This window comes from Rhinolophus ferrumequinum, chromosome 2 (genome assembly GCF_004115265.2).
Source record: "Rhinolophus ferrumequinum isolate MPI-CBG mRhiFer1 chromosome 2, mRhiFer1_v1.p, whole genome shotgun sequence".
NCBI lineage: Eukaryota > Metazoa > Chordata > Mammalia > Chiroptera > Rhinolophidae > Rhinolophus > Rhinolophus ferrumequinum.
In genome coordinates this window covers 8,424,989-8,437,724 of record NC_046285.1, presented here as the reverse complement: position 1 = coordinate 8,437,724, position 12,736 = coordinate 8,424,989, and positions in this window count along the sequence as shown.

Genomic DNA, 12,736 nt, shown 5'->3' with positions numbered 1-12,736 from the left:
ACTAAATTCACAATACAGTTTTTTCTTAAAGGCATAATCCATCAAATAAGAGGATATCAGGAGAAGGAGAACAGCAATAAAAATTTGGAAGCTACAAAGCATACTGATAAGACATAACTGACTAAAACAACTCAAGAAACATAAAAATCCCAAGCTATGAGGCGTGGAACTGATAGCCAACTTGATTTACACCTCAGAATCTTCACAAGACTCCCAAATGGATAACACCAGATACCTCTGGCACTAGGAATAAAGAAAGACCACTAAGAAGAATTGGATGAATCCCTGTATCCCTTCTCCTCTCCATGCCCCTGGGAAGTAACAGACATCTGAAAGTTTATTCTCTGAAAAAGGTGAAATAGTGGGTCTCCAAGTTGGAGAGAACTAGATTCATTAAAGATATACATCCCCCAAACCGAAGAGATTAAATGACTGGTACATCCTGAATGATGAATGCTAAGGCACACCTGCCCCCAAACCCTCTTGACTCACTTGGATCTCAGAATACTGGCAGCCAGAATTTTACCTTCCAGGCTGGAGCCTCTCTCTAGGGAGTCTGCCAGTGCCAGAGGAAACACGTAGATACTTCCTGTACTAAGCTGAAAAGTAGGCTCCCCAGATGTCCATGTCCTAATTCCTGGAGCCTGTGCATATGTTATCTTAAGATGGACTTCGCAAATGTGATCAAAGTTCTTAAAATAGGAAGATTAGCCTAGATTATGCAGAAGAGTCTAATATAGTCACAAGGGTCTTTACAACAGGGAGGTAAGAGTATCAGATTCAGGGAGAAAAATGTCAGAGCAGAAGCAGGAGTCAGAGAGGAGAGACGGTGCTACACTGCCGGCTTTGAAGAAAGAGGAAACGGATCAATCAAGTTCACAGAAGGAAATTCTTGCCTAGAAACTCCAGAAGATCCCAAAGCCTGCTGGCATCTTGATTGTAGCCCAGTAAAACTGAGTTTGGATTTCTGCTTTCCAAAACTGTAAGATAACAAAATTGTGTTGTTTTATTTCACTAAGTTTGTGGTTACTTGTCACAGTAGCAACAGGAAACTAATATAGTCATAATCAGACTACCTCAGTAAATGGCTTGCCCAGTTCACCCAACAGTGAAGTTCAGCTTCAATAAACCCTACACACACACACACACACACACACACACACACACACACACTCTCAGTTTCCAACCAGATCTTTCCTCCATTCATTATCATGAGCAGATAGACAAAGATCTGCAGACATTTGATAAAAGCCTTCTTACATGAAAGATAGAGACCAAGGGGCCAGCCTGGTGGCTGAGGTGGTTGGAGCTCCGTGCTCCTAAGGCCGAGGTCACCGGTTCGATTCCCACTTAGCCAGTGAGCTGCGCCCTCTACAGTTAAGATTGTGAACAGCAGCTCTCCCTGGAGCTGGGCTGCCTTAAGCTGAGGCAGCCTGCTGTATGCTGCTGTGTGCCTCTAAGTGGCCGGCAGCCACCTGCTGTGAACGGTCTAAGGACTGCCTCAGCCCTGGGGAGTGCAAGGCTCATAATACCAGCATGGGCCAGGGAGCTGTGTACTACACAACTAGACTGAGAAACAAGGGCTTGAACCGGAGTTGGGGGGGAGGCAGAAGAAGGGGGGAAAGATAGAGACCAAAACAAATTTACATAAAGACCAATTTGGAGGAAACAAACATGGAGAAAAGAAGGCTTTTAAAAAAATCATTCGTTCACAGAAAGATAAGAGAAGATTCTGTGTTCATGAAAATAAATGAGAATCTATTTTTTTAAAAGGTGCATTCATAGAACAAAAAACAGAAATCTTGGGAATTAAAAGTAAGATAGCATAAACAAAAAACTCAGTATAAGATTAGGAAAATAAAGTTGAGGTATCACTCAGGGACTAGAGCACAAGGAACAAGAATTTTTTTTTTTTAATAGAGCAAAAACTACCGTGTTTCCCTGAAAGTAAGACCTAGCCAGACAATCAGCTCTAATGTGTCTTTTGGAGCAAAAATTAATATAAGACCCAGTCTTATTTGACTATAAGACCCGGCCTAATATAATATAATATAATATAATATAATATAATATAATGAAATGTAATGTAATATAAAGTAATATAATATATTATAATATAATGTAAGACCGGGTCTTATATTAATTTTTGCTTCAAAGGAAGCATTAGAGCTGATTGTCCAGCTAGGTCTTATTTTCAGGAAACAGGGTAAGAAAATTAGAAAACCAATCAGTCTAAGAAGTCCAACACCAAAAAAATAGGAATTTCTAGAGAGAAAGAACAGAGAAAATTGAGGGCACAAATAATTATAATTTAAGAAAATCCTATTAAACGGAGGAGCATGACTATCCAGTAGAAAAGAAATACCAAATGAAGTTTTAAAACTGCCACCTGAAAGAAGATATTCTATAAGCTTCCAGAGAAAACAACAACAACAGGTCACGTAGAAAGTATAGGGAATTGTATCGGCTTTAAACTTTTCAACACCTAAATTGGACAAAGACTATGGAGCAATGCCCTTTAAATTCTGCAGGAAATTATTTCTATGATATGTGACATTTTCTGATGAGGAAGTTCTCGAAAAAAAAAAATCCCCTTTGCTAGAAGCTTTTGAGAATGCACTTCAACAAAATGCAAAAAATTCTTCTTCTGCCAAGAAGAGAAAGAAATAAGATTCAGGAAACAGGAGATGTGACACAGGAGAGAGGTTAGGGGAATTCCCGGAAAGAAGGAAAAGTGTTCCAGAGTAACACCTGTTCACCAAGTGTAGAACAACCAGTCCATCGGAGTAGTGTGACTTGACAGACAGATATGACAAGAGCAGTTGTCGCCAATATACATCCTTTTAATTTCATGCCAGTATGCCTAGGTGAGATTTTTAAGCAGTTTTGGTTTTGTTTAACCATATGTAAAAGATGTTCCTGCTCTCACTTCCGTTTTCTGTTTGCATAAGCTAAGTACACATTTCACTCCCCAGAAGCGCTCCCACCTGTGAGAGCTGGGCAACAGGAGGCAGACTGTGACCTAGAGAAGTTTCAGCTTATCTTCTTACAGGAACTTTCATCCAACAGGGGCACAGCTACATTTTTCTAACACAAACAGGCTTATGCTTGCCATTATTTTCCTTCAAAAATAAACAATATATTGTTTAGGGATAGATATACAGGTAAAATGGTGAAACGATACAGAAAAGGACAATTTGCTTTCCAGGGAATGAGCTGTGTTCACCAAGGTAAATTCCAGCATCACCCTGGCTATTCCTGGATCTTTAACAATCAGTTCTGGATTTCATACAAAGTGTTTTATTGGAAGTCCTGGGGAAATCTAGCTCAATGAAAGCCTCAAACACAGCAACCCAGAAACGCATTAATATTGAGGTTTTAAGGCCTTTAACACATTCTCCAAGATTTGAAAGCTAGCCTCTTAGTACGAGGCTAGCTTAGTGTCACTAAGACATTAAGGTCTGATCTGTGTCTTAGTGGCACAGATCTCGTCTGGCATGTCCCTTCATGTGCCCTTGGATGTTTGAGCTCGTAGAAGAACTCTGGTTGTCACTCTAGGCACTAAGGTTAATATCTTTGGGTGACTCTAAAGATATTTAGAGAAACTTATTTTTATCTACAGACAAATTGAGGAGCCTGAGAACTTTAGAGAGCAACTCAATACAACTTCTGGACTCCCCCTCCTTCCCTTTATCTTCAATGAGACTCTGGTTCTCTACTTTCAGAACAACTGTATCTAATGCAAGGCTACAACAGAACATACTCAATGGAAGTTGGTGCTTCATTAGGCTGGGCGCTAAGGTTTCTTCTGCAGACCAAGGATGCAGAACCCTGCTAAATGGATACCATTGAGCTTTTTTGGCCTCATGGTGTGAGGTCTCAGGACCCTAGAAATGAGTAGCCTGGGAAATGAGCCTGGGAAATGAGCTCTACCCCAGGGGATATGGTGTTGTATGCTGGCTGAATCCTACAGCTCTAGAGAACCCATCAGGTTCACCATGAGGTGAATCTCTACAAGTACAGATATAGGTGGCCTGTCATGGAGCTTCTCTAAACTGCAAAAAGAGGCTGCTAGCTTAGATATGACAGAGCAAGTCTGTCTGCTCTGCCTCTGAGCTCTGGGCCTCCTTCTCTTTACCTACTCTGGGCAGAGGCAGATGTCCCCAGCCCGAGGGGAAGCGGCAGGGAGATTAAAGAGAAACATTTTGCAAGAATGCTAGAGGCAGTTCCTAGTGTCTTGGGCCAGTATTTACAATGCCATAAAAACCCTAAGGATGTGTTCTTTTGGACCTGAAGTTCTGAGAGAATGACGAGGGGAAAAGATTGAGGCCGACTCAGAGTTCAGTAGTTGATGTGAAGTTAGCCTTCATTAATTACAGGTCTTTGGATTTCAGTGATCAGAGATTGGGTTTGATCTCTTATGTTAATAAGCATTATGACTGAATAATACCAAAATCATTGAGTGAATTGTGTTGGGGAATAAAATATTTATTCAAACTCATAGGATCGCCTTTGAGATTACTTATTAATTATATTGCATGCTTTTCCATGTGATGTAATGCAATGGGATATATATAATGTTAACTATGTGATATTTTTGCCAAAAAGTATTTAGCCTGAACCTAATAATGAGGAAACAATCAGGCAGTCCAGATTGTGAGACAGTTCACAAAACAGTTGGCCAGTGCTCTTCAAAAATGTTGTAAACATAATAAAGGACTGAAAAAAAAAAAGTCAATAAATTGTTTTAGAATAAAGGAGACTTAAGAGACACACCAACCAAATGCAAATATATTCCTTGATTGGATCGTAGGTCAGAAAACAGATAAAAGAAAATTAAAAGGACATTATTGAGATAATTGGAGAAATTTGATTATAGATTGTATATTAGTCAAGTTTCTGGAATCAATGTTAAATTGAGTGTGATAATGATATTGTAGTGATGTATGAGAATATCCTTATTCTTAGCAGATGCATGCTGAATTATTAGGAGTGACATATCTACAAATTACTTATAAATGATTCAGAGAAAAAGTAAATATGTATGGAGACAGAGACATAAAACAAACGTGACAAAATGTTAATTATGGTGAACCCAGGTAAAGGGAATACAAGTGTTCAGTGTATTAATTAAACTTTTTCTCTAGTTTGAAATTTCAAACTGAAAAATGGTGGTTGGGAGGGGTCAAACAAAGAGTCTTTAAAACACAAAAATTAATAAAATACATATGAATCAAAAGGCTTGAAAATGTGGCTGTTAAAATTGCTTTTGTAAAAGTACAAACAGCCATTATTACGGTTGGTGTGATATATTTTAAGCATTATGATATTAAAAGACCGAGTCCAAGGAGAAGAAAAAACATATTTTTCAAATGAATCATCCATAACAAAGAATTGATTCTATTAACCATGAAGTCAAATACCCAGCTTATATATAATGTCCTGAAAAGGGGCTCTTTCAGAATCATTATTCCAATTTCTCTTATTAAAGCTTCTTTTTTGAAAAGCCAACATTCAAGATAACGGGTTTTAATTTAATTACATATTTTAAAACTTTTTTAGTTGTTAGATCTGTATCTGCATTGTCTTCCGGCATTTTTATTATAAATATAAATACATGGGAATCTAGCAGTTGTTTAAAGTGACCACTTATGATGTTAGTCCCCATTTAAATATTTCTTCACATGTGACACAAATATCTTTCCTTGTCCAATGTGTCCACATATTTGTCACTCTCCTGATACAAACAGAATGCAAAGTAAATGTAAATGTGGCAAATTAAATGTAAATAATGCAAGATTTGAGAGTCCTTAAAAGTAATGACTACTCAATACACAAGTTTTGACAAATAAGAATCTGGCAGAGTGAGACTAGTAAATATCTGAAGAAAAAGTCAAAAAAGATGACAGGTTATGAATGTCAAAAGAATGACTTGAAAATTATCAATTAAGAAATGCCTAGGCTGCCCTCTAATGTTTACGTAAAATAACCCTATTTGTTAAGATGCTGCAAAAATCAAAAGTGAAATGAAGGACTCCACATATGCTCTCTGAAAGCTTTGTCATTCAAATCCAAATGACACTTGATTTAGTTTTGATTCATTCTAAGATTCGGTGTAGACCTCACAATCCTTATTAAAATTGCATTAAATATTAGATTGAATAATGTGAAACTGTCATTTTTATACATCAAAAATATAGGGTTTAAACTAATATAAGATAAAATAATCTTATTTCTTAATTGTTTTAATTTCTCATAATAGAATCCTAATCAAATATTTTGTCTCCAGTTTCAAAAGGATTCATTTCACTTGGACATTTTTTCAGTAACAATTATCTTTGTCTTTTTTTTAATCTACATTTGGGGTTCTAATGGCATTTGGAGGACAGAGGTAGAATCCACCCACCATTCGGACCATTGGTTCAATGGGAGAAAAGTCATCCTGAGGTCCAAATCATGAATTAAAAATTAATTTTTGCAATCAACCCATTTTTGTTTTTTTAGCTGATTCATGGCTAAAGGGTTGTGAATGTGACATACTGTAATTGTGTTAATATGAAACACGCCAGAATGGGCATATCCAAATGAATGGAGATCTGCTCCATGGTATCACTCTGGGAGGTTACACAGACATTTCCACGATAGGGTCAGGGTTCTTCTCTGGAATCGCCCTCAGCACTAATTCAGTGGCACTAATTCTTTGTACTGTCTCTTGAGACGGCACCTTCATCCACTGAAGACTGATTGTTTTCAGTAAAGCAATAAGTAAACAAGCTGGACAACGTATTTGAGGGCACAGACAAGAAATGAGATTTGCGCTTTGTCCGGCCGTATTTCACTTACGGCTGCACCATCACCCACAGGCCCTCTCCTCTGCCCAGTTTCACAAATGACATTACCTCCTTAGCAACTGGAATAAGGCCAGACAGGTAGAAACTCTCCATAAGTACCTGCTGAACAGTGAATACATGAACGAGCACCTGACTTCTACATATGAGTGCATTCACATACACAGTCAAGTAGAAATGGCCCATAGTTGGTAAACAAGGAAGGGAAAAAAATCTTTTTTTTGTCAATATGATTTTCTTTATTGATCTTCCCATTTTATATCCCAGTATTTCTGGCCGGTTAAATATCTTTAAATTGTATCAAGCTCCCCTAGTCCTTCTTTCACAAGAATCCTGACTACTCCTAACAGCAGGAGTTGGGGCTATGCCAGTTTAAAATTATTGTTTTATTGGAGGAACCTTGATTTACAAAATCACTGCTCATTCTTAGAGATACTACATAGGGGAACCTGGGTAGGCAGGACTAGCCAGCATTGTTTTGTCATGGAAAAAAAAAAAAGGCTTTCAATCACAGTTGTGTCTTATTTGCATCTGAAAATAGAAAGTAATAGCATTATGAAGGATTTGCAAAGTCATGTTCCCAGAGCCACTACTTCCTGGTTCCATCCAGTCATTATCCGGAAACTTAGTGTGAAAACCATCAGCAAAGTAGGTAAAATAGTGAAACAGAGTGGCATACAATGTTGCGGATATGAAAGGATCCTTAAAAATAGCACAATTTGTAATAAAGAGGAAAATGCTGAGGCTCTGAGGATGACAGGCGCACAGGGGCTCTGGAGCCAGAATGACTGGATGTCTATTCCTGGCTCTCTCTAACCAGCTGTGTGACGCTGGGCTGGAGTGAGTCTCACCTTCCTTCTGCTTTAGCTGTCTTGCTCTTGAGGCACTGAACACATAGAAAGCACCCCCAAAATGGTTATGATTGGCATTATTCATGCTGCTGTTGTTTTCCCGGGCCACACATCCAATTATAGGGTGTCCTACAATGTATTCATTCAGCAAATCATTATTAGGCCCATACTTTGTACAAAAAACTGTTCTAGGTGCTGGGGATACATCAACCAACAAAAATTTCTGCCCTTGTGGAGTTTATATTTTAGTAAGGAGAGCCAGATAATACATTATAAACATGATAAATTAGAAAAAGTGTATGGTAAATTAGGAGATGATAAGTGCTGTGGACAAAAGAAGAAATAGAAAAGACCCCAAGTGTTGGGGAGAAGAGAGGTGGGGCAGATAGCGATATTCAATCAGGTGGTCAGGGTGGACCTCATTAAGTGGGTAATATTTAAAACTTGAAGGAGTCCAAGAAGGAAACCGTCAGGATAGCTGAGGGAAGAGCATTCAAGCAGAGGGAAGAGTTAGTGCAGGGCCTTATGTCACAAGTGTGGTTGTTATGTTCAAAGAAGAGCAAGGAAGCAAGCCTGGTTAGAGCTGAGTGAGCCGAGAAGAGATGAGAGAAAAGTCATAGAGGTGAGATTATTAAGAAGCTTTGAAAGCCATTGAAGGGCAATGGACTTGACTCCATAAGAAATAGGGAGCCATTGAGAGGCTTTGAGTGGAGGAGTGACCTGAGGAGATTTATATTTTTAAAGGGTCACTCCGGTTGCTGTGTTAAGAATAGACTGAAGAGAGTCAAAGCCAGAAGCAAGAAAACTTTTTTTTTTCCAAGGAAACTATTTAGGAAGGTTTTACGGTACTCAAGAGGGGCATGATGGTAGCTTGAACCAGGGAAGTATCAGTGGAGATACTGAGAAGTGGCTGGATTTTAGATATATACAGAAGGTGCCAAAAAAAAAATGTATACACATTTTAAGAAAGAAAAAAACTGTATAAAAATTATAATACCCAATATATACCAATAACAAAAGATGAATATAAGTCATGTGTATAGGTTTTTTTGGCACCCCTGGTATTTTGAACAGGTGACAGACTGGATGTGAAATGTGAGAGAGGAGCCAAAGATAAATCCAAGACATTTTTGCCTGGACTATTAGAAGACTGAAGGTGCCATTAACAGAGATGAGGAAGGCAGTGTGACTGGAATGGTTTTTGGGAAATGAACAAGATCAGTTCAGTTTTATAATTCTTATCCTTGTTTCCCTATCAGTAAGATAGTTTTCCTCTTCGGTTTCTTTCAAGATTTTTTTTTTGTCAGGCAACCAACAGAAGGGGAGAAGATTTTTGCAAACAACGCCTCTGATAAGGGGCTAATATCCAAAATATATAAGGAATTCATACAACTCAACAACAACAACAAAACAATCCAATTAAAAAATGGGCAGACCATTTGAATACACATTTCTCCAAAGAAGACATACAAATGGCCAATAGACATATAAAAAAATGTTCAACATTACTCATAATCAGAGAAATGCAAATAAAAACACAATGAGATATCACCTCACCCCAGTCAGAATGGCTATCATCAACAAGACAAATAATAACAAGTGTTGGAGAGACTGTGGAGGAAAAGAAACCCTCATACACTGTTGGTGGCAATGCAGACTGGTGCAGCCGCTGTGGAAGGCAGTGTGGAGGTTCCTCAAAAACTTAAGACTAGAATTACCATATGACTCAGCAATACCTCTCCTGGGTATTTACCCAAAAAATCTGAAAACATTTATCTGTAAAGATATATGCACTCCAATGTTCATTGCAGCTTTATTTACGGTGGCCAAGACATGGAAATAACCAAAGTGTCCTTTGATGGATGATTGGATAAAGAAGATGTGTATATACACTGTGGGGACAGAGCCCCAAAATCAGTTTCCAGGCTCTCAGCCTCACATAGAAAGGTGCTGGCTCAGGTAGTAAATGGCCGTTGACTGTGATCAAATGGCCAGCAGCTGTGGCTAGTTGGCCATCAGCTGTAACCAGTGAGCAATTGGCCACTAATATAACTGTTGTGGCTACGCTAGCAAGAAGATGGTGGCTGAGTCTGCAAGTGGCACAGTGAGGGTTGAGAATTGTGTTGCTCCTAGTTCCTGTGTCTCCAACCCAGCCGCCAGTGAGAGTATAGTGGTGTGACTCCCCTACCTATGGCTCCGTGGGTGTTCCTTTTTGGCCTCACCATGTCCTGCGTTCTTATGTGGGGAGTGGGACCAGAGACCCCGCCGGACGCCCCGCACGACACATGGCGCAGCGCGCAGGGTACGGTGTCAGCCAAAGCTCTCCGAAGGGCGGTGGAGCAGTTTGTGCGTATGAACACTCAGTTGCAGGAAGACCAGGAGGAGCAGCTGCCTGAGAGCTGGAACCCCGTGGAGGGGTGGGAAGATGTGGACGGTTCCCCAACCAGCAGAGGCCGGAGAAAGCTAAGGTTGTTGCGGCCCCGTGGGCTGGGAAGTGCTTGCTGAGGCAGCCCGGATGCAGGACTTGTAGTCCCAGGAAGAAACGCTTGCTGAGTCCTCCATGGCAGCTGAGGGTGAGGTCAAGGTCATCCCTCACCCCCAGGACAGCCCTGGCGAATGACTATGGACTATGGGGAATTGCCTTCCATCCTTAATTTAATGGACCACTTGACTGTTTGTTTGGGAACATACCACCATATAGAGGAACTGGCAGATATTTGCTTTTGTGTCTTGACCGGCCGCCATCGAGAATATGTAAGCACCTTGACTGTGAGCCGCTGTTGTTCCAGCACAGTGCCATGAGAGGCCCAGAGAGAGTGGCAGTGCCCTGAGAGCCCTGGCTGTGTCCAGAGAGTGGCAGTGCCCTGAGAGCCCTGGCTGAGTCCAGGAGGTCTGGCTGTGTCCAGAGAGAGTGGCAGTGCCCTGAGAGGCCCTCGTGTGCCCGGGGAGACTAGTGGTACCCTAAGAAGTCCAGGAAGTCTGGCTGTGCCCAGAAGTACTGGTGGTGTCCTGAGAAACCCTGGCTGTGACCAGAGAGCTTGGCTGTGTCCAGGAAATAGCATTCACCTCCAGGCTCCTCGCACAGGGCCCCTCGCGGAAGACACTTGTCGCGTAGATTGTGAGGCGAGACCCTATAGGGGTGGAGTGTGGGGACAGAGCCCCAAAATCAGTTTCCAGGCTCTCAGCCTCACATAGAAAGGTGCTGGCTCAGGTAGTAAATGGCCATCGACTGTGATCAAATGGCCATCAGCTGTGGCTAGTTGGCCGTCAGCTGTAACCAGGTAGCCATTGGCCATGAATATAACTGCCGTGGCTCGGCTAGCAGAAAAAGGGTGAGCTAGCAAGAAGATGGTGGCTGAGTCTGCAAGTGGCACAGTGAGGGTTGAGAATTGTGTTGCTCCTAGTTCCTGTGTCTCCAACCCAGCCGCCAGTGAGAGTATAGTGGTGTGACTCCCCTACCTATGGCTCCGTGGGTGTTCCTTTTTGGCCTCACCATGTCCTGCGTTCTTATGTGGGGAGTGGGACCAGAGACCCCGCCTGACACCCTGCATGACATACACAATGGAATACTATTCGGCGGTGAACTAGGTGAACTAGAAAAGATGAACTAGGACCATTTGTGACAACATGGATGGATCTGGAGATTATAATGGTGAGCAAAAGAAGTCAGACATATGGTGATGGAAGGAGAACTGACTCTGGGTGGTGAACACACAATGTAATTTATAGATGATGTGATACAGAATTGCACACCTCAAATCTATGTAATTTTACTAACAATTGTCACCCCAATAAATTAAAAAAAAAACTATTAAATAAATAAATAAATAAATAAAAGGATAAAGTTGGGAAAAAAAGAAAAGAAAAGAAAAAAAAAGAAGTCAGACAGAAAAAGTCGAGAACCATATGATTTCACTGATATGTGGGATATAAAACTGAAAGCAACAAAGGAACAAGACAAACAAACAAAAAAACAAAAATTCATAGACACAGACAATAGTTTAGTGGTTACCAGAGGGTAATGGAGGAAGGGTAAAGAGGGTCAAATATATGGTGATGGAAGGAGAACTGACTCTGGGTGGTGAACACACAATGTGATATATAGATGATGTAATACAGAATTGTACACCTGAAATCTATGTAACTTTACTAACAATTGTCACCCCAATAAACTTAAAAAAAATTTTTTTCTCTTTTTCTTTGGTTTTCTGTAGTTTGAATATGATACGGTATAGGGCTTTTGTTTTTGTTTTGGGGGGTTTTTAAGGGGGTATTTATTCTGATACTTAGTGTTCTCTGAGCTTCTTGGATCTGTAGTTTGGTCTCTGTTATTAATTTTGAAAAGTTATTAGCCATTATTGTTTCAAATATTTATTTTATTCTATTTCTTTTTTCTTCTCCTTCTGATATTCCAATATTATGTATGTTACATAAAACTATCTCACAATTCTTGGATGTTTTGTTTGTTTGTGTTTTTTGTTTGTTTGCTTGTCTTTTGTTTTCATTCTTTTTTCTCTTGGCATTTCAGTTTTGGAAGTTTCTATTGACTGATCTTACAGACGTAAGGTGATTATCATTAGGTCCTTACTCATATTTTCATATGCTCTATTTATTTTTTAAGCTTATGAGTCACAGAGTAAAAAAACCAGAAGGAACTCAGATTTTTTTCCAAAACGTTTGAGTTCACACCTCTGGGCCAAATTCAACAAGAATAGCTAAGTAAGTTACCTTATGTTCTTCTACAAACCAAGAACATAGTCAAATAATGGTGCCCAAGTTCAAATACTACTGTATTAAAAGACCAATCTACTGAGGACTATGAAGAAAGGGAATGACAGGATTGCAAAAAGTATTTCCATCTTGACAAGCCAGAAAATATAACATTACCTAAAAAAGAAGTGCTTCCCCCCACCAAAAAAAATAGCTTTTCTAGTCATTTGTTGAGAAGAAAACAAATAACAAATATTTACCAATGCCACTTTCATTGTCTGGGGGGAGGATGCTAGCTTTCTTTGAATTCCTATTCTCTATCATGCT